We start from the raw sequence: 22,059 nt of genomic DNA on the forward strand, positions 1-22,059 counted from the left end.
TAATTAGTTTAATGTGCGCTCTTTCCATGCGCAGGAAAATAGAGCGCGCTGCATATTATATATATGTGCGAAATACGCTTGTTTGTATATCTGTCTAGTATGTAAGGAGATAATATGGACCCCTAACACTCTATGGCCCCTGTATTATGAATGCATATATAATATACTAGACTGTGTGCTTGAGACTGGAATAACTATATATTGGGAATGAACTATATATCTGCAGACTAGACGATGGCAGCAGCAATGATGAATCTGTACTGTGGGGCGACTACTAGGTGGAGCAACAGCTTCCTATACTTCTGTGTTACATGCTGTATATCAATCGTGTGTCAGATAGTTGATTTAAAGCCATTTGTTCCATTAGACAACTGGAATGAAGCGACTCCAGCGATAGGCCAGCCCAACTTCTCTAGACATATGATTCAGGAGACACACTGAGACTTTAAAGACTTCATTGAAATATGACCTTCAATGAAGAGGCTGATATTTCTTTATTATTATTTAGAATGTTTCTCATTCAATTGTTTTACAGCTTTTGACAATTTCTTCTATTGTAATGTGTACAGATGCAGCAGAACTTCCTCTACTACAATTAATTTGTCCTTTTAATTGCTTTTCAATGGCCTTGTTGAGTTAAGAGAACAATAGCTTTTGAATGGCTTAATAGGTACATCGGTATATCTTAGCTGTTAGCTACATTCGTATATCTTATTGATCTGTTGTATTTGGGTTCTTTCTTCATTGTAGATTAATCATCTTACAGATAAGAGCCCTTTTAGATGATTTGTTGTTTTAACGAGAAATGACGTCATCATGCGCTCCGTATAGACAGGCAGATACATCATTGGCTTATGGAAATGAGAAATCGTTCAGAATCATTCAGTCGTTCACATTCGCTGTATAAGTGACTGACAAGGACCGAACGATTGATGTTAAAGTGAACAATAAAATGAGCGAATATCGTTCAGTCGGTGGCTCACATTTAGACCGAACGATCATCATTCACATTCGCGCATTTGAACGATTTTGTGATTGATAATCGTTCCTTCTAAAAGTAGCCCAAGTCAGGGAACTTCAAATACATTCTGAAGAACCCGCCAAATCCATTCAATACACAGTTCACTGAACTCAATTTGTGTAATGCTTGATTTCTCCTGCGGGGGCACTGCAGGGAAAATAAACACTCGCTGCAGGTTTCTCCCACTTACAGCTAATTGCTTCTGGTTCCGGCAGTAGTACCCAGCACTCTGGGTTCAGCTTGTCGCTAGAGATGAGCGAGTATACTCGCTAAGGCACATTACTCGAGCGAGTAGTGCCTTAGCCGAGTATCTCCCCACTCATCTCTAAAGATTCGGCCGGCGGGGGCGGGGAGAGCGGGGAGGAACGGAGGGGAGATCTCTCTCTCCCCCCAGCTCCCCGCCGCAACCCACCTGTCACCCGCTCCGGCCCCCGAATCTTTAGAGACGAGCAGGGAGATACTCGGCTAAGGCACTACTCGCTCGAGTAATGTGCCTTACCGAATATACTTGCTCATCTCTACTTATCACCATAGGACCCTTCTAACAAAAGTTGATTATACAGTAAAATGCTGAATAAGAATATTGGCTTGTAATAATTACCTTTGTCACCAAGTCTTTGCTTTTATTACCAGTATCAATTTGCCATCAATTTCTCAGAAGTTAATTCCAAGGTGACAATCAATATGGCTGCACTTCCTGTTGTCACATTTGTAAAAATGGACACAATAGCAAAACATAAGAATGCCAATATCTCTGTAACGGTCTGCTTACACCGAGCGATTATGGTTTGAACAAGCGATGACGTCAGAGTTCCATCTTTTCCAGCCTGTTTAGACAGGCAGATACATCGTCGGCTCATTCAAACAAGAAATTGTTCAGCCTTTCACATGCGCTGTATAAGTCAATGAGAACGACTGAACAAGCGCTGTTTAAACCGAACGATAAGCGAACGAGCCGACGAGGATTTTAATGCTGCATAAAAGGAATGATGAATGAAAAGTCAACTATTATCATTCGATCGCTGGCATGTGTATAGACTAATTGGTTATTGTTCACCTTCGCTTATTCTAACGATTTTTTGAGCAATTATCGTTCCACCTAAAAGGCCGTTAAAGAATAAAAGTATCTCCAAACTATCGCTGCTTTGTCTAATAGACAGTACCGAGCCATTATTCCCTAACAGAGGGGGGGCATCTTCCGAATAGAAACCATCTCCATTGCTGTGTCTTCTACGTTGTATCAGCCTTTCTACCTATCAGTGCTACATCAGTGAAAAATAAAGTAACCCTGGTGAGAATATCGGTAACCAGCCTTACAATTGGTACTTTTATAATACCGGTAGGTAGCAGCACACCTTTTACATCACCTGATCTTTATCATTGACCCAACCAATCAGAAGGATAGTTCTTGTAGTCCATAATACTATAAGGCCAGCTTCACACGAGCGTAAGCACAATTGCGCATTTTTTTGCGCGCGTATTGGCATATTTTACTTTAATCTCTCTTCTCACTGGGCATGCTCATTTGCGCGGCAAACAAACGCACTAATTGAAATGGCTAATTTGTTCCAGAGGCGTTCTTTTTCCAGAGCAATTACACAGTTTTTCATGCACGTGCATTAACCCCACCACCACCGCCACCCATTGACTTCTATGTGGACCTTTCGTGTGCAAATACGCAGAAAGATAGAACATGCTCTATCTTTTTTTACATGTACGAAAATGTACACGCAAAACACGTGCATGTGAACGAACCCATTGAAACCAATATGTTCTATTCATTGCGTGCGCAAATATGTCCGTGTGAAGGAGCCGTAAGACAGTGGACTTCAACCAATGGCTTGGTAGCAAAACGTGGCTCGAGACCCCATGAGGCGCTAAAGGTGTGCCGAGTCATGACCATATTCATTGGCAGATTATATACTATCTACCACACAATGCCAATTTGGGTGGCATACAAGCAATGTCAAATTTCGAACAGCAAATATTTACAAATTCATTACTTAAAATAAAAAACCTTGTTATTTGTATAGCACCAACTTATTCCGCAGTGCTTTGAAGTCATTTATTTATTGCCCCCACCAAGCTGGGTACTCATTTTACCGACCTCGGAAGGATGGAAGGCTAAGTCAATCTTGAGCCGGCTACCTGAACCAAGCGAGGATTGACCTGACAACCTTCAGGTCGTGAGCCAGAGCTTAGGACTGCATTTCTGCTGCCTTAACACTCTGCACCACATATATCTAATATATCTCCTCTTTTTTTGAGTTTAATGTGGTTTTCGGACCATCACTCAAGATTGAATGTGGCTCACAGGGGACAAAAGGTTGTTATCATGGGTTAAAAATGATTTCTAAATACTTGGACCACAATGAATGCACATTCCGATCGATAGTTCAACACAATTACTACTCTTCTTACGCATTGTTGCAAAATTTATAGCATGGGAGCATCCTACAACCCAGGATCTAGCTATACAGTCCTTTGTGGTGACTGGTATAGATCTGAAGACATCTCCTTTTGTATTCGAAGACACTTGTGTTCACGAATGATCAAGAACGGAAACCATCAATGAAACCATGAAGATGTACCCAAATTCTATTGAAACAAATCATCTGTGAGCGGACGAGACAACTTTTGAACCTTTCGGTAAATGTACTTTCCATCCAATCCTCAGCAGAACTATAAATCCTGGTAGTTGCGGTAAATCGAAAACCATCCAACCCCTCATACACACGTTTCATATGGAGGTCTTCCGGCTTCACTGGAACATCTGCTCATGTTGGGGGAAGGAGGTTGTTAGGTCAGTTATGGATAATTTCCATGGATTATACCCACCCCGATTCCCATCATTCAGTCAGCGATTCCTTAATGTATACAGCCAGCCTTCCTCAAGCAGAACAAACTATGTATTTTAGAGCGGTCAGGTCAGAGTCATCATCCCATTCCCATTCAGATGCTGCGGTCGTTCAAGCGAAACTTCCAAGATTACACATCAACACAATATTTTGATTAGGACAAGAAAACTTCCTTCTCTGCTCACATCTGATCGTATTTTAGGAGAAAACTTTCATTTGAAGCGTTGTGCATCACTTGGTATAGTGGTTTGTCCCCATTGGGGCTCCCAATCTAAATTTGCCTATTAAAGAGGTTATACCAGAATTACAAGTTATCCCCTATAACTTGAAGATTGATGGTGATTTCACCCCCACCGATCCTGAGAATGAGGGTCCCATGCACTCCATCCACCTCACTGCGGATTTACTGCAGTGAGGAGGAAATTGAACGGAGCACCGGTTGCGCAAGTGCGGTGCAGCTCCATTTATTTCCAATGGGACTGACGGAGGTAGCCGAGCTGTAACGCTTGGCTATTTCATCAGGGTGACTGTAGTAGCATCCCCATAGTAATGAGAAGAGGGGACACGTTTATTCTGGCACAACTCTTTTAATATGCTTTTTGATTCTTGGAGGAAACCCATGCAAACACGAGAGGAACATACAATCTCCATGCAGATGTCCTTGGTCAAGCTTGAACCCAGAACCCCAGAGCTACAAGGCAACAGAGCTAACCATTGATCCAATATGATGCCCCTGACATGATTTTCCTATAGCTTAGTCATATAATAATAACAGTTCAGATATTTTTTTTAATGTATGCCCATAAAGCAAATTTGTCATGGAGGTGCAATAATCATTCAGCATCGCCTCCATTGATAGGGGGCCTTGAGCACTTTATGCAAATGACAGCCTGAAGCTTTGGATAGTGGTCACAGCTCTCAGCACAATAATGCAAATCCCCACTCTTCACCTTACTTTCATAGGGGTCCTGGAAGCTGAGATGTGGACTCCTGTATGTGAGGTCCTAATAATATGGAGGGAGGCAGGTAATTACCAGGGGATTCATTTACCTAACTCACAAAATAGTGGTTCTATAGGGTTAAAAAAAAGTAATTTATTGACTCATTTGACCGGTTTTGCAGTCACTTTGCTAATCAGGGGGTGAAGACTTTTGTTTACTTTCACATGACCGATGAAGGCCCAGCACACAGGAGCCCAAACCTCTGCTTCCTAGACCCCGATGAATACATATTGGCTCCAGTCAACTTCTTCTTTTAAGGCGTTGTCCGACTTTTTGATAGGCTGGCCATGGGATAAAATAACAAAACAAATCAAACATCTCCATACAGACAGCAGAAGACAGGTGACCGCTGCAGCCAATCAGAGGCCACACCGCCACCACCCATTCTCCTGGCATCAGCACTTACCTCCTGGGTGCCATGATGCCAGGAGTCTGGAATGGTGATACTGCCGCCTCTAATTGGCTGCAGCGGTCACCTGACGTCTACCGTCAGTACAGCCCCAGAGCCTTTTCAGTGTTTAGTGGGGGAGAAGACAGGTGAGTATGGCTTCTTTTGTTATTTTATGGCATGGCCAGCTGTTAAAATTTTTTTCCAAAGTCGGACAACCCCTTTAAATGTAGTTCAGAAACTTCTCCTCGCAGCTGCCTCTACATCTGTCTTCATACAGTTCTACTACGGCTGATCGTACAATTAATTTATCTTTCTTTCTGGTTTATACTCAGATGACGGAAATCTTCTATGTAGGAAGTAATTTCATAATGAACCCTGTAAATTCCCCAATACTCCAATCTAATACCAGAACTACATTCTTGTCGAGTTACCTACTAAATACCCCAATAATTGAGTACATAACTGTACAGGATGGGGGGGGGGGGGGTGACAGGTAAACCGGTGTAATAAGCTTTAGCTTTGGTTTAATGATTTGTGCTGGTTTAGATTTGATTGCCCACGGCAGCTGAATAGTCGGTCATATTGTGCCTCTATACGGCAGGAACTGCACCCCGGAGACGAGATCACTGCTCTCATTCCTCTCGTTTCTAAGATGCTAGACTATCCGAGCCCTGGAAATAGAGCAAGGATTACACAAAAAGAAATAGCATGCCCAGAGGAAAGAATAATGGCCTGTAACCCCTTGTGCGCCACGCCGCCAACAATCATTTCCATCCGTAATAGGAATGTAGAATGTTTTTTGCTGTCGCTCACGTACAGCTACCTGTATTTTTTTTTCTTAATGTCCATGATTTCTGATGGAAAGCATAAATAACAAATAACCTAACAACTATATTACAGGCACAGATACAAATGATCTTATTTATGTATTTACTTCACTTTTTTTGAATGTCGTGATTTCAAAACTTTTGAGTCACTTTCGCATTATGTAATTAGTTAGTGTGACACAAGGAGGTCCGGCTGGGCAATGTCACTTTACAGCCCCTCGGACATGTTTTTACATTAATAGTTATAATTAATAGATTTCAGGGTTTGCAGTAATCGCAACTAAACTGAAACGGTCGGTCGGCAATAAGTGCTACGACTTATGTTAAAAACGATAAAAAATACAATATGTATCAAATGGATTTATGTAAAGGTCTTAGATCTGGAATTATGATACCAGCTCCAAACACTAAGGGAGATTTACTTAGCCTGGCGTTGCATATGGATGTCTATATCACAATATGTTGGAGGAAGGTGCGCCAATTTTCTTAAAGGACGCACACCTCTTAATAATTTTGGCGTACTTATTGTCTGTCAATCAATGTAAATCAATGGCGTAGGTTTGCGCTATAATTTCAGGCATAAATAAAAGTACTTTTTTTGGTCCTGCCCACTTTTCTTGCAAACTTTTAAGAAGCGTAAAAGAGCAAAAAGTTGCAATTGTGCCATGGGCTGTAATTTGTTGCCGGTGCCTATGTAATAAGTTTCTCCCATTGTGTTTCACAAGCATGTTCAATAGTACTAATGCAATACTTTATATATTAATATATTCTGCATAATGTGATTGTTCTCAGTAAGAGAAACCAAGTAATTTTGTAGATATGATACATTTTAATGGCTTAGATAAAAATATGATGTTTTAGCGAGCTTTCGGACCTCTTCAGGGTCCTTCCTGAGGCATAATGGAACAGATCTACCAAACCCCTTATATTCTGCATGTTACATTGCTAGAAGAATTACTGATTAATTGCATACCTTCGAATGCTTATTGTCTTTTACCCTCATTGTATTTTGCTGTGTAGCCTTCATACTTTAAAAGTCAGTAATCTGACTAACCGCACTATTAAAGCACTTTGCGTCTCTCCTACCTGGTATGGAAGGCCGGGCCTTGTAGGTCCTCAATAAATGGAAGGCCACAGCTTGCCCTTGTCTATTGTAGTCATATAGTGTATTATTCCATGTAACATAACAGGATATGTGAATTGTTTTAATATATTTTTGAACCTTTTATTAATTTTTGGACATTTTATCATCTAGTTGGATTTAGACGCTTGTTGCATTCCAATTTTATAACATTATTTCATTAATGTCAATACCGCTACCTGCTATATTTCTAGGAGAAACTATATGAAAAGTAAAAAAAATCAGAAACTATGACCTCTGATAGTTAAAGCAATGATCTGTGGCTCTCCAGCTGTTGTAAAACTATAAGTCCCAGCATGCCCCGGCAGTCTTTGGAACATGCTGAAACTTCCAATCTCAAAACAGCTGGAGAGCTACAAGTTGCAGAGCACAGCTTTTTTCGAGCTTCTCACATATCACAGCCGCTACAAGACCCCCATCTGCTTAGATTTGGGGTTCTGCAGATCCCATCAGATGCGTACGACCCCTTCCCAGCGACGCATAGGACCCATAACTTTACACTTCAAGGTGGATGGGAACAAAGGATTCAACAGCAACAATAATGTAGGATAGTTTTCCATTTCTGACATTTCACAAAACTTATCTACTGCCTTTATTATTCACTAGTTGTAAAAAAAAAAATGCAGAATTTAAGACCCCTACCCTAATACCCTAATACCTCATCATGTACTGACTGGTTAATAATTCTACACACATTACTGCACCGACTATGCTAAATCTTGCCGCTTTTATGCACTTTGTATTTCACTTCCCTAGGATGTGTTGTGTCATGAAGCTCAATACTGCAGCTACACTCAATGACACGTAAGGCTACTTTGTATAATGTATTATTCCAACCCATTAGCCTCATTGATGTATCAGTGGCACGGTAATCCTACAAAATGCCACCCATGTAGGCTTAGACAAAGTGCCCAAAGCCCAAGTGTAAACTGATCAACAAGGAAAAAGTTTTCAAAAAGTTTTTTCTACCCCCCCACCCCCACCCCAGCTCACACGTTATATCGGCCTCAAGAGCAAAAGAAGGTAACACAATATCCCATACCAGAACAGAACCATCCAGATCTCCACAACCCAACCCCCCAACACACATCCAGCAGATGTAACCAAGTCCGCAGCTACACAACACTGTTTCCTTCCCTCTTAATTGCTACAATTAAAATCCTCGGGAAAAATGATTACCACGCTACCCATCTGTAGAATGCAAATGAATGCCATTTACTCTGTGTATTGTCACAAATTAAAACCTCTATATAGCAAAAAAATGGCTGTTATTGGCGCTCGGTGGGTTCTGCGAAGAAAGCTTTACTACCGGTAATAATTTATTGCTCACAGCCCAGTGCAGACAACAAACGGAGGGCAGAGGCCTCAACTTCACTGCTCTGCTGCTTGACGCCGCACTCTTTTATTATCATTAGGGGTTATTGTTACATAAGCCTAAAAAGTTGGCTAAAAAAAAAATTGCAAACTGTCACTTTCACTTTTCTAGAATGAACAGGACGATGCCGACCCCAGTGCTCGATCATTAGAATCAATTTCATATTGGAAGCTAAGCCTGACCCCTGAAGAATCAATACGGTCATCAATTAATTTGAGAACATCAGGGGATGCGACGGCGCTTTATTCAGTGATTCTAAACTAATGGCACCTCCTCGGTCCGTAAGTCTATAAATACAACTGCGGTACACAAGGAAATACAGCGTGTCCTTTAAATATTATTTACATGGCACATTTGCAATAAATCAACTCAATAAATCGTATGTGAAGAAAAAGAAAGAAAAACCAGTTGCAGTGTCTGAGAACACATTTAAGTAGGAAAGTTGAAACCGCTCAGTATGGGATTAGTCAGACTTAATTAAAACAACATGACAGGATCCCAAATGCCTAAAGTTGGAGACGGTTCGGACTCTCAAAACAATGAGTAAAAAAAAAAAAGCCTTCACTCAAAATACTGGAATAAAGTCCAGCTTGAAGGCGAGAGAATAAAAAGAAGCGAAATACATCAGAAGAGTCTCAAGTCAGAAGCAGAGAGTCCCCCAAATCTAGGGGAACATCCATTTCTAGATAATCCGTTCTACACAAGAATGAAGATCTATGCAAATCCAGAGATGCAAACATCACACTCTGAATAATTCAAGACCTCACACACCTCATCGCAGACTTAATAGAATCCGAAATTGGTTTATTAATAGTAGTAACACAAAGCCCAATAACGAGCACTTCAGCCCACCGTGAGTAAGGATGTGCGCAGTTCAACTCAAAAGAGATATTCACATCCATCCACAATTCTTACGGCTATTCTGCACCATCACTTGAAGATCCATCCGAAGAAAGACAAGAATAAGCCCCAACACACAGACAGACACATCAAATCACCATATACTATAGTAGTAGTGCAGCCTCTCCATTACTAAGAAGGTACTAAGTCCCATAAAAAATGAACAGAGGCATCTGAAAAATACTGCCCGCTGATGAAAAAACATGAAAAATTGTTCATCATAACGTAAAAAAAAACTTTAAAAAATGTTCATTATGTGCATTAAAAACAGATATTAAAATAAATGAGCTTGTGGACGGAGCACGGATGCAAATTAAAATATTTGCCCTTGCAGATATATATATTTATATATCTATAATATGTCAAGTATGCACGTTGTATATGTGTGTAGTGTATTTGCATATTTCTCCAAATGTGTCGAAAAATATGTACGGTGCATCAATGTAGCAATATAATCTGCAAGTGTGTAGATATGTGTGCAAATATGTATCCATATGTATACAGAAATACATTCCTATGTGTCGGCTCGGGTGTGAAATCCGCGTTCGCCTAGATCCGGGCGTTGAGGAGTGATTGTATTAGGGTTGCCCTGTGTTGCCGCCTCCTCCTCCTGTGCCCTGTCTGTATGAAAAGCTCCGGCTATGGGACTGTAAAAAAAAAAAAAAAAAAAAAAAACCAGAGAGGGAGAGGCACACGCTGCAATGAGAGCGCACACACACACACAGAGGCTGCAAGCAACAACAGCGACGGCAGCAGCCCGCAGCCTGGAAAGCAGCTCCTGACATTGAGAATGAATGACAGCTTACCTGAGTGCCAATCTTCATCAGACTGACACTGGCGTGACAGCACAGCCTATACTTCCCAGCAAAGGCTGTGACGTCACTGGAGGGGGGTCCGAGCACACGCCCCCTTACTTCTTTTGCTTTTGGCTTTACATGGTGCCTATTTATTGTTAGATTATTTGCGCCATCTAGTGGACGTCCACGGATCTCATCGCTCACCCGACATTCCACTACTTTGTTGTGACAGCTGAAAAAATGACTCCAGATATCTTCTCCGATCTACAAGGAGCAATTCTTTCATTTGTTGGGGAACTACGGCGAAATATCGCTTCGGTCGCACCGTCCTTAAATTTGCAAGAGTGGACTTTGACGGAAAAGAAATTCACACTGAGAATTTGGTCGGAATGGAGAATCCGCTATTTCATTGAACCGTCCTTTGGATATTGCCCCAGAAACTTTCAGAAAACATGAGCTGAACTGTTTGCAAGTCTGTTGCAAAATTTCAACAGTCCTACGGATCCGTATTCTGTAATATAGAGTATTTCATGAGATGACTCTTCCCCCTTCGAATCACGTAGACATATGGTTATAAAATAGCTGAAGCTTATGTACGCCCCCATAAATGTCATGGATACGTCATACTGTTGCAAGCTGCTACTTTTAATGCATGGCATAGCCGCAGTCTAATAGATTGGGGTGTCTCTATAGCTCTCATAGACTCCCAGACATGTGTTGGTTAATCTGTCTCAATGCCATGTCTTCATCAGATATATAATTGAAGTCAGCAGTTACAGTGTTAAACACCTGCAAATCCGAACTTACAATAGGACCCCATTGTGTATTTTAACCCTTTCCAATCCAATGTCTGACGTCTAAAGACATTCTGATTGAAGGCTATACAGCTCCAATGTCGGAAGACGTCCGGCAGGGTATTCTTACTGTAGATTACTGGCTGCTCTGTTGTCGGGGGGGCCTCTCCAGCATGTCCCATACCGCAGTACTGGCTCTAGCCAGCAGATGGCACCATTGTATAATGGCAGAAAGAGAAAGCCCCCTAGGAAACCCAGAATCCAAAATTGGATTGCAAAGGGTTAATCCCATATTTGGTCCATATGTTTCAGATCGTAACATGAAGCTAATGTAAAGCGATGTATCTATTTACATGGCCGCATTTTTCGCATCAGTCTTTTTTTTTTTTTATTGCAGCATGATCTATTTTCACGCAATTCTCTTACAAGAGTAGTACATACAAATATGCGGTGTCCCACACATCACAGAGCACACGGTCGGGGTGTTCATATGCTGTGTGATGCGAGTCACGTTTGAGAACATTAGTAGCGTGGATTTTGGTACTAAGTATTACGCAGTAGGACATATCCCGTGACGCCGTTGCAGAATATTCCGTCCTGCGTGAAAAGTCTCATAGGAATGTAGAATATGTAATTGTCAAGGAAGCAATTAAAGTCCAGGAACAGAACCACATCCTCCACCTGCCGCTACAAAAGATGCCGATGAAAAGCCCCACCTCAAGACACACCCTCCTTCATAGCAAAATGGGAAATCCGAATAAGGTAGAAAATTTACAAATAAGGTAATAAAATGAATATTAATTTACGCACACGGGTAACATATTCTGGAAAGCAAGAAATGAACTGCAAAGTTGTCAAAAGATGGTATAAAACTCCAGAACGGAAAAAAATCAACTCAAATCTACTGGCTGGTGCTGTAATAAGGACATTGGTAGTTATTCCCACATCTGGTTTTCATACTCTGAGACTCAAGTTCTCTGAAATAACTTTCCAAAAAAATTCTAGTCTCTACTTAAGTAAGCAGTGTCTTTCAGCAAACTTTGCATAAATCAATAGTACTAGTATATAGAAGAAACTTTATAATAGTATGAGGACAAAATGCTTTTTTCTTCAACTATGAGACATTTGTCCTGCTCCTAAATTGATCATTCACTCTGAAATACTAATAAAATTCACCTGGAGATTGATCAGCTCACTGAGGGCTCATGTTACATGCTGCCCATAGATACCCATGAAGGGGGCAGAAAGAAGAACGTGGCGAGTGAGAAAGGTAGATATACACAGAGAGAAAAGGCTATTGAAGGCCCTAGTATGTTACGTCATGCACACTCACAAACTGGCGAAACTCCAGCGGAACTCGGAAACAGCAAATATAACTAAGAAACAAGCATAAATCATGACTAACAAATACTCAAAACACTTACCTGCATACCTGCACACATAGCCAGATGGAATAACTATAGAATGTAGGAGATATTATTATTATATTATTAGATATAATATTATTATTATTTTGGCCAGGATTAAGCCCGCGAGCGCGTGTCAAGGATCCTCATTGTCTTGTGGGTCCTTACTCTAATGAGACAACTTCCACTTGAAACCTGCCTGCATGCAGGGCGATTGCCTTGACAGGGATGGCCCCATGCTCAAAATTAGGGACCAACCTAGATGACAAACGAAACACAGCAGGACTGAACGCAGCTCACACCAACACACCAGGAATTTTCATAAACACAGAACACCATGCACCCTGAACAGGACTGTTCACACCACACATCCTACCTGCAGAGACATGCAGGAACAGGACACTGTTCCACTGAATAAACAGAGGAAGGCCTAGCAGCCTCTAGCAGGAGGAGCTGGTATATATGGGCTGGGGATTGGCTGGCTGGAGATATCCACACCCAACCAGCTCAATCAACCCCCACCTGTGGGGCTGTGCTGCTGGAAACCCATAAAGAACAACAGATCCTGGGAAGCACACCCTAACATAGTAAGTGTTTCACCCCAATGTTGGACTTACAGCTATACTGGTCAGTATTGTTGTATAATGTCCTCCAAACTGTTGCTGCTTCTGAGGGTGTTACAGAGATAGAGGAGTGCAGGATCTTCTCTGTGTACTATGTATGGGAGACATTGTAGCAGGTAGCCTCCACTCACTAACTCAGGGAAAACTGACAAAGAGGGTGCCTAAAGACTGGAAAACTGGTGAAAAAATTCATGTACGAGTTATCTAATGGCCAGAAATAATGCGACTCATATGAAATAAATGTGCAGTGTGAGGCCGTATGTTATCCTGCTGGAAAATGGTGTCGAGTACACCCTGAAGATATGGTAGTGCGACAGGCTGCGGCATCTCATCAACATGATGTTGTGCTGTCATTGTACCCCTGATGCTTACTAGAGGTGATCGGCTGTTAATGCTGATGGCACCCCAAACTATGACTTAATGTTAACGAGCTGAATGAGTATCTAAAATGATACCACTGCAAGTAGTTTTCACGATGGATGACTTGACTGCAAACCTGCCACAGCCAACCTTACAAAAACTGTCTTCATCGATATTGGAGCATCAAAATCTGCCGGTACATTCCACAGAATGTCGCCAGCGATGGATTTTAGAGACGCTGTGCATTGTGACACTCGTTGTGGTGCTCCAGAACTACTATTTCCCTGAAAATAAGACAGTGTCTTATATTATTTTTTCCGCAAAAGAGGCACTAGGCTTATTTTCAAGGAATGTCTTATTTTGCTCCCCCAGCAGGCTTGGTCCAGGTCCTTCCCACTGCTCTCCAGAGCCACGACACAGTTCCAACAGGACTTGGCCTGACACACAGGATCACTTCCTGGTTGCAGAATTCATAAATCCTGTCTCCACTAAGCGATGGCTATGATTAGTTCTGCAAGCGCTGTATTGATTGGCTCTGCCACGGCGCTCGAAGATCCAATCGCATCGTGGAGGTGGGATTTATGAATTGACTAAGCAGCGGCTCAGCCAATTCATAAATCCCGCCTCCTCAAAGCGATGGCTGTGATTGGCTCTTCGAGCATTGCTCAGCCAATTAATGCAATACTCAAAGTACCAATCACAGCCATCGCTTCATGGAGGCGGGATTTAGGTATCCTGTAACTAGAAAGTGATCCTGTGTGGGTGGCTGAGGACTGCGGTATATACGTTGTGGCTCTCTGAGCAGCGGGAGCGACCTGGACTGAGCCTGCTGGGTAATGTATTCCTATTGACTTTTTTTTTTCATGAAATGTAACTAGGGCTTATTGTCAGGGTAAGGCTCGAAGGCTTATATTTCAAGCCTCTCCGAAAATCCTGAAAAATCAGGCTAGAGCTTATTTTTCGGGGAAACACGGTATGATGATGCACATTTCGTTCTGCTGACCACTCTCTCCAAATTGAGGCATCCCATTAGGTTTCTCTGACACATTATGACACAAAGACCAACCGGCTGTACACAGCCCTACGATGAAACCTTTTATAAACTCGTCTCTTGTTGGTGTCTTAGAGGCATCTTCACTCGGTAATCTTTATCCAGACACAAAAACAACGACACAAAGCGGTTTTCATGGGTGTCCCCTTTTAACACACTACCCGATCATGTGATTGCCCCGAAATTGTATCAATTTGCATAACGGATTTGTCCTAAAAAAAAGCAGAATTTTGAGGCCATTTAGTTACAAGAAATGTGCTCGATGGTAGACATTGACTTTAAAAATAAATCTTCGCTCAGTCTGGGTAGTGGGATGAGAGGAGGGGTATTAACTCACTAAGGAAAATAAGTCTGGCAAAATCCTGTATTTTTTAGCGTAACATATATATCTTCTCCTAAAATATCCGAAATGCATTTTCCAGTCTGACCGTAGCCTCTCAGTTTGCTCTCCAATAACTCAGTTTATGGAAAGAGATTACGGGGCCATTCTCATAACCTCCAGCACATATATTTACTGACAAGTGACATTTTACAAGACATATCATTGCTTTTAATGGCCTCATTCAGATTTGTTCTAGCTTACGCATTTAAAGGGAAATCATGAAAATCCCTTCTGTTGATCGGGGCTTGGTCCCTGGGACTCGTATCCTAAAAGCTGGATCTGAGGCGAGATATTAGTCAAATAAGTATTCTAACATAAAGCACAGCTGTTGTTTCCAAATATGCCATTCCCTGGGTCTTGTTCTTTTACGTAAGCTAATCAGGATTTTATTACACAAAATTATGTCTGAAAGACCGGTGGAATAAAGGGGATTTACTGTAAAATAAAACTGACAGAGAATTAGAGTCTGGTGAAAAGACATACAGAACAGTCAACATCGTGGGTTCTAGTTACCATATACAGAATTTACAGGGATCTGTCTAGCTGTACTGTCTATCTATCTATCTTCTATCTCATATCTATCTATCTATCTATCTATCTCATATCTATCATCTCTCTCATATCTATCTATCTCATATCTATCCATCTATCTATCTAATATCTATCTCATATCTATCTATCTATTTATCTATCTATAGACATACAGAACAGTCAATATCGTGGGTTCTAGTTACCATATACAGAATTTACAGAGATCTGTCTAGCTATACTATCTATCTATCTTCTATCTCATATCTATCTATCTATCTATCTATCTATCTATCTATCTATCTATCTATCTCATATCTATCTAGCTATCTCATATCTATCTATCTATCTTATATCTATCTATCTATCTATCTATCTCATATCTATCTATCTATCTATCTATCTATCTATCTATCTATCATCTATCTATCTCATATCTATCTCATATCTATCTATCTCATATCTATCTATCTATCTATCTATCTATCTATCTACCATCTATCTAATATCTATCTATCTATAGACATATGAACAGTCAACTTCGTTGGTTCTAGTTACCATATACAGAATTTACAGAGATCTGTCTAGCTGTACTGTCTAGTATCTATCTATCTCATATCTATCTATCATCTATCTCATATCTATCTATCTCATATCTATCCATCTATCTATCTAATATCTATCTCATATCTATCTATCTATCTATCTATAGACATACAGAACAGTCAATATCGTGGGTTCTAGTTACCATATACAGAATTTACAGAGATCTGTCTAGCTATACTATCTATCTATCTTCTATCTCATATCTATCTATCTATCTATCTATCTATCTATCTATCTCATATCTATCTATCTATCTATCTCATATCTATCTATCTATCTATCTATCTATCTCATATCTATCTATCTATCTATCTATCTATCTATCTATCTATCTATCTATCTATCTAATATCTATCTATCTCATATCTATCTCATATCTATCTCATATCTATCTATCTATCTATCTATCTATCTATCTATCTATCTACCATCTATCTAATATCTATCTATCTATAGACATATGAACAGTCAACTTCGTTGGTTCTAGTTACCATATACAGAATTTACAGAGATCTGTCTAGCTATACTATCTATCTCATATCTATCTATCTCATATCTATCATCTATCTCATATCTATATATCTATCTATCTCATATCTATATATCTATCTATCTCATATCTATCATCTCTCATATCTATCTATCTATCATCTATCTCATATCTATCTATCTATCATCTATCTCATATCTAACTCATATCTATCTATCTATCTATCTCATATCTATCTATCTATCTATCTATCTATCTATCTATCTATCTATCTATCTATCTATCTTTCAGTCTGTCATATTTAATCACCTATGTATCATCTAAAACGATTATCAAATAGTACTATCATATCAATAAACTTTGCATCACTCAATAGTGCAATCGAAGATACAAAAAGAAATGTTGTAATATGATCCAGCATACAGGCGGAGGTAAAACATGCTTCAAGCTTTAATAATCCATATTAAAATTTCCAACTGACATAAAAGAAAAGGAATGTTTACGTGTTTCAGACGCCAAATGCGTCCTTAGTCATAGCTCCTGTATGTTAAAACCTGCAAGATATTTAAGGCAGCTCTCCAGTTTCAGGACAAAATTCTATTCCGGGAGTTGAGTGTGGAGGGCTATCTAACCAGCGCTTAATCTTTTCTTTCTGGTCTCTCCATTCCGCTGGTTCAGCGGTTTGTTTTTGGATGGCCATGATGGCTACTACTATTTTCTATGAACAATCAGTTTTTATTGAATTTTTTGTATATGTAACATATGCAAAAAGTGTTACAGGTGTACAGTATGACTGAATTCATTAACTTGCAATGCAGACAGTACAGTACAATATATACTATTTTCTAATGATCTAATAGACACTGTGAACTGCTTTGTGATTGGCCAGTGCTGATCATGTGAACAATGTTGCTGATCAATGACAGAGCAGCTATAGTAGTCCTAACACAACCATGTATTGTGGATGCTCTGGTAGTCCAAATGCAGCGATGGCCATCATGACCACCTAAATAGTGAATCAGAACCAGCCGAATGAAGGACCAAAAAGATGAAGAGAAGATGAAGTAAAAGTGAGAAACTCCTCAATCCTGCAGTCCGGGGACAGAAGTTTGTCCCGAAACCGGAGGGATGAATTAAGTGAATGCCAACCACGGTGGCTTTAAAGGGTGTAACTATTGTCTGAAGCTAACGAATGACTGTTGTGTGCATGCTTTTATACAAAGTGGTTGTTGTTCACTTATAGTATACTCGCTAAGGCACATTACTGGAGCGAGTAGTGCCTTAGCCGAGTATCTCCCCGCTCGTCTCTAAAGATTCAGGCGCCGGCGGGGGTGACAGGTGAGTTGCGGGGGGGAGAGAGGGAGAGAGAGATCTCCCCTCCGTTTCTCCCCGCTCTCCCCCGCCGCTCCCCGCCCCTGCCGGCCCCCAAATCTTTAGAGACGAGCGGGGGGATACTCGGCTAAGGCACTACTCACTCGAGTAATGTGCCTTACCGAGTATACTCGCTCATCTCTACTTGTAGTTCAATTTCAAAATCGATGATTGGATTGTTGTGATCATTTACACGGGCTGAAATATCATTGGTTGACTCATTAGGGGCATGAGGTTATTTGGTGGGGGTGTATTTGAAATTTAGACCCCTCTCCAATGCACGCTCATTGATTGGCAAGTCCACAGAATGCACACACATAATACTCTTGGCTGCTTTCAATCGCCTGATGTCCATTCCCGTGTCCTTCTTGATGGTGTCTCACCCCGTTTCCTTTTACCACTTACCATTCCAAGTAGCATCTCTTTTTCCATCAAATTCGACCGCATCACTTGTCCAAAGTACGTCAGCCTCTGTCTTGTGATCTTGCCTTTCTCTCTCTCGCCCCCCACTGGCTCCCGCCCCCCCCCCCCATTGCTACTCAGGCAAGTACGCAGTTACTCGATAAGACAGCTACTCGATCGAGTAGCAGCTTTAAACGAGCATGCTCGCTCATCTCTAATAAAGATCACGTAGATTAGGGATATTGTGAAGGTGTTCCAAAATACTAATTTAAAATGTTCTTTTAGAACAACCCACATATTAAGATGGCAAAGGGTACATTTAATAATGTAAGCTACATTGATGGTTTTACAGTATCCATTTAACCCTTTCCAATCCACTGTCTGACATCTGAAGACATTATGATTTAAGGCTGTACAGCTCCGATGTTGGAAGACATCCCTCAGGGTTCTCTTACTGTACATTGCCAGCCTCTCTGCTGTCGGAGCCTATCCAAGATGTCATCTCATGCAGTACTGGCTTTAGCCAGCAGATAGCGCCGTTGTATAATGACAGAAAAAGAGTAAGCCCCCTAGGAAAACCAGGATACAAATTGGATTGGAAAGGGTTAAAGGATAAAAGGATGCCTTGTGATTATCTGAATCAAACTGTAAATGTTAATGCTAAAATACTTTTAATAAACTTTCACTCGTTTGAATAATTTTCTGAACGAAAGTCGTTCGGTCTAAACGCAGCATCACTTTCAATTCACAGCTAAATTCCGTCTAGAGGTACAGAGAGATTTTACTTTAGCTTGACTCTTAACAGGACTTGATATAATGGTGTTCTGTTACCAGGGTGGTTTATTTACACTTTGAATTATGGGTTTTGTTGTGTTACGTGAACAATAGTTTCTTAATGGGTTAAGATAACATAACTTTCTGCTATCATAGTCAAGCTAAAATTTGTCTCATCTGTATGAGATGGATTATTAGCTAACTGAGGAATCAGATTACGTGCTACCATATAACTCTATAGAGAAGGGAGGAGGAAACAGCTGCAGAAAGACACAGACACACTGCAGCTGGCATTAGTGTTTTTTATCACCTCAATACTTGTGTATAATGCCCTTCTCGTTGCTTCGGAAAGTGTAATACAGAGGGATAGGGATGGGCAAGCAGAATCCCCTATGTGTGTACAGTGTATGGGAGACATCATAGCAGCTAGTCTCCACCCACCAGCTCAAGGAAGATTGACAGCACAAGTAGAGTGAAAAACTGGTGAAAAATACATATATGATGCGAAAATCATGCTACACACATCACAGCTTAGTCTAAAAACTCACCTGAAATGACAGGAACACTATAACAATTATTTTTGGGACTAAAAATATATTATTTTGGCTTTTTTCTAAATCTATTCTTAATTTTTCTTGGTCATCATTGATTAAATCAGCAACCCTAAAAGTAAATATATCTACAGTAATGTGAATAAACACTATTTTCTTCCCACAAAGAATGCCGACCACATTGTAGTCTATATCTTAATGCCTATTGCCCTCAGAGATATCTGTCACTGGTTTCATTGGGGGCAAATTGTCCTATCTGTAACAGCATAATGACAGGTGAAACGCGACTAGACACTATTGGCAACTCCTCCAACTTTTATTTACAGCAGCTGTTACAAATAAACCCCAGGATAAGTGCGATCTTGTCCAAGAGACAATGAACCTGTGATTGACGACCTCAGAATATCTCATCATGGCCCAAATCACGTCTAATATTAGAGAAGAGGGAGGCATCGGCCAAGGTCATCCAAATAAAATTAAATTCCCAGGAAATCCTGTGTTGTTCTTCCTGGAGTTGTTAAGATTTTTACTTACTTTATCCTATTAGTGTCTCACATCTAAAGAGGGATGTATTATGCATCTATGAAGGTGAGACTGTAAGATGATGTAGGGGAGGGGTGAACTCAGAGTTTTGTATATTTGGGGCAGCTGATAATAAATTGCAGGGGATTGGTAATAATAAAATACCTTTCAGCTTCTATATCCTATTTCCCAAGCTTTCTCAATTATATCAGAGGCATTTTAATACGGAAGTAGCAGATTTTAACTTGACTGGGATGGATAACGCGTTGCATGAAATTATGTAAAACCATTAAAAACTATTGTTCTCTTATCTTAACACAACAAATGTATTTGTCAAGTAATTGAAAGGGTAAACAAACTGTGGCACAGAAAGTTATAAAGCGTTAGGTTAAACTTTGCTGCATCTGTACATTCACATGTAACGGTCATATTGCTTTTTTATGCGGTTTTGCTGTAAAAAAAAAGAAAAAAGGGACATGACCACTACGTCTGAATATTCCATGTAGACCCAATGAAGATACATTACCTAGCTCCATTAATTAAATGGGTATTCCGGCAATATGGTGGGTTTTTTTTCAGTTGACATCCATCCAGTGTGTGGGTGAAAACTGATAGATCAATGGGGGTCCAACTTTTGGGACCACTCTAATCCCAAGTGTGGGTGTTCCCTTTTGCCCCACTTCCAGTCACTTCTGCATCACAGCTCCAACCAGAGTGACGTCAATTTGAATGAATGGAGCATTGGCCACACGTGTGTGCTGCCACTACATTAATTTCATTGGAGCTGATGTAAATAGCCATTGACTATTTCCACCAGCCCCATTAAAATGAACGGAGAGCACTGCGCATACATGGCCAGCTCTCCATTCACTTCGGTCAGTACTGTAAAGACCGGAATTACAGCAAATGGGAGGTCTCAACCCACCCCATTGATCTATCAGTTTTGACAAATCTGGTGGATGGGTGAAAACTAAAAAATTGGCATATCTGCCCATGGGCAGCATGGACCTGATGGCAAATTCCCTTTAAATATGTCTGGAGATGTGCAGTTAATTTTTACATCATCCAGCTATGGGATTAAGATTGTCATAGAATGGTAGAGTTGGAAGGGACCTCCAGGGTCATCGGGTCCAAACGGAAATCGGATAGTGTAAGGCCTCCCTCACACAGGCGTTTGCAGAAACTCAGCGTTTTTCAACGCTGCATTTACTTCCGTTTTAGCCCGGTTTGAGCAGCGCTGGCAAAGATGCTGAAAAAAATATCCATATTCACCTAGCAGGTGCCGTCAGGGTCCCCGCTAGTGTTCTCTTTGGTTCCGAGCCGGCACTTGACAAGCCGACAGAGGATCTTTTGCTAGTGATGGGGTTTGAAGACCCCGCCTCCAGCAAGAGATTGCTCTGATTAGCTGAGTCGGCTGAGTGACACCCTGGCTCAATCAATCACAGCCAGCTCTGCATGCACCAATCACAGCCATTCGTTTTTTTCATTGAACGAGCGAGTGATGTCACCGCGAGTTCTTTTGCAATTTTTCGCACTCATGCAGAATGTTTAAACAAGCAGATAGATCATCATTGAGAATTGTTCACTTCTCGTTAGATGCTTCACGTTCTATGTGAAACACTGTAACATAGTATGGTAGGCTGAATGAAGACAATGTCCATCTAGTTCAGCCTGTTTCAACCCATCGCTTTCAAAGCGCAGCATTGAAGACGCTGCGTTTTTAACCCTTTCCAATCCACTGTCTGACCTCTGAAGACATTACGATTTAAGGCTGTACAGCTCTGATGGAAGACATCCGTCGGGGTTCTCTTACTGTATATTGCCAGCCTTTCTGTTGTCAGAGCCTATCCAATGTGTCACTTCATGCAGTACTGGCTTTAGCCAGCAT

At 40.8% G+C, this 22,059-nt stretch overlaps 1 protein-coding gene across 7 annotated transcripts in view; it reads right to left on the reverse strand.

Moving 5' to 3' along the window:
- PKNOX2 (PBX/knotted 1 homeobox 2) overlaps positions 1–10,398 on the reverse strand; it is a 395,914-nt gene extending 385,516 nt beyond the window's left edge. For 4 of the 7 annotated variants that reach the window (XM_066606642.1, XM_066606645.1, XM_066606644.1 and 1 more), the window contains exon 1: positions 10,321–10,390. The gene's annotated coding sequence lies outside the window, so the exon portion shown is untranslated. Of the gene's footprint in view, positions 1–10,320 lie in introns of all 7 variants that reach the window. The other 3 variants (XM_066606646.1, XM_066606640.1, XM_066606643.1) reach the window with 3 other exon arrangements.
- Between the last annotated feature and the right edge of the window lie 11,661 nt (positions 10,399–22,059).

Source organism: Eleutherodactylus coqui, chromosome 6 (genome assembly GCF_035609145.1).
Source record: "Eleutherodactylus coqui strain aEleCoq1 chromosome 6, aEleCoq1.hap1, whole genome shotgun sequence".
Taxonomy (NCBI): Eukaryota; Metazoa; Chordata; class Amphibia; order Anura; family Eleutherodactylidae; genus Eleutherodactylus; species Eleutherodactylus coqui.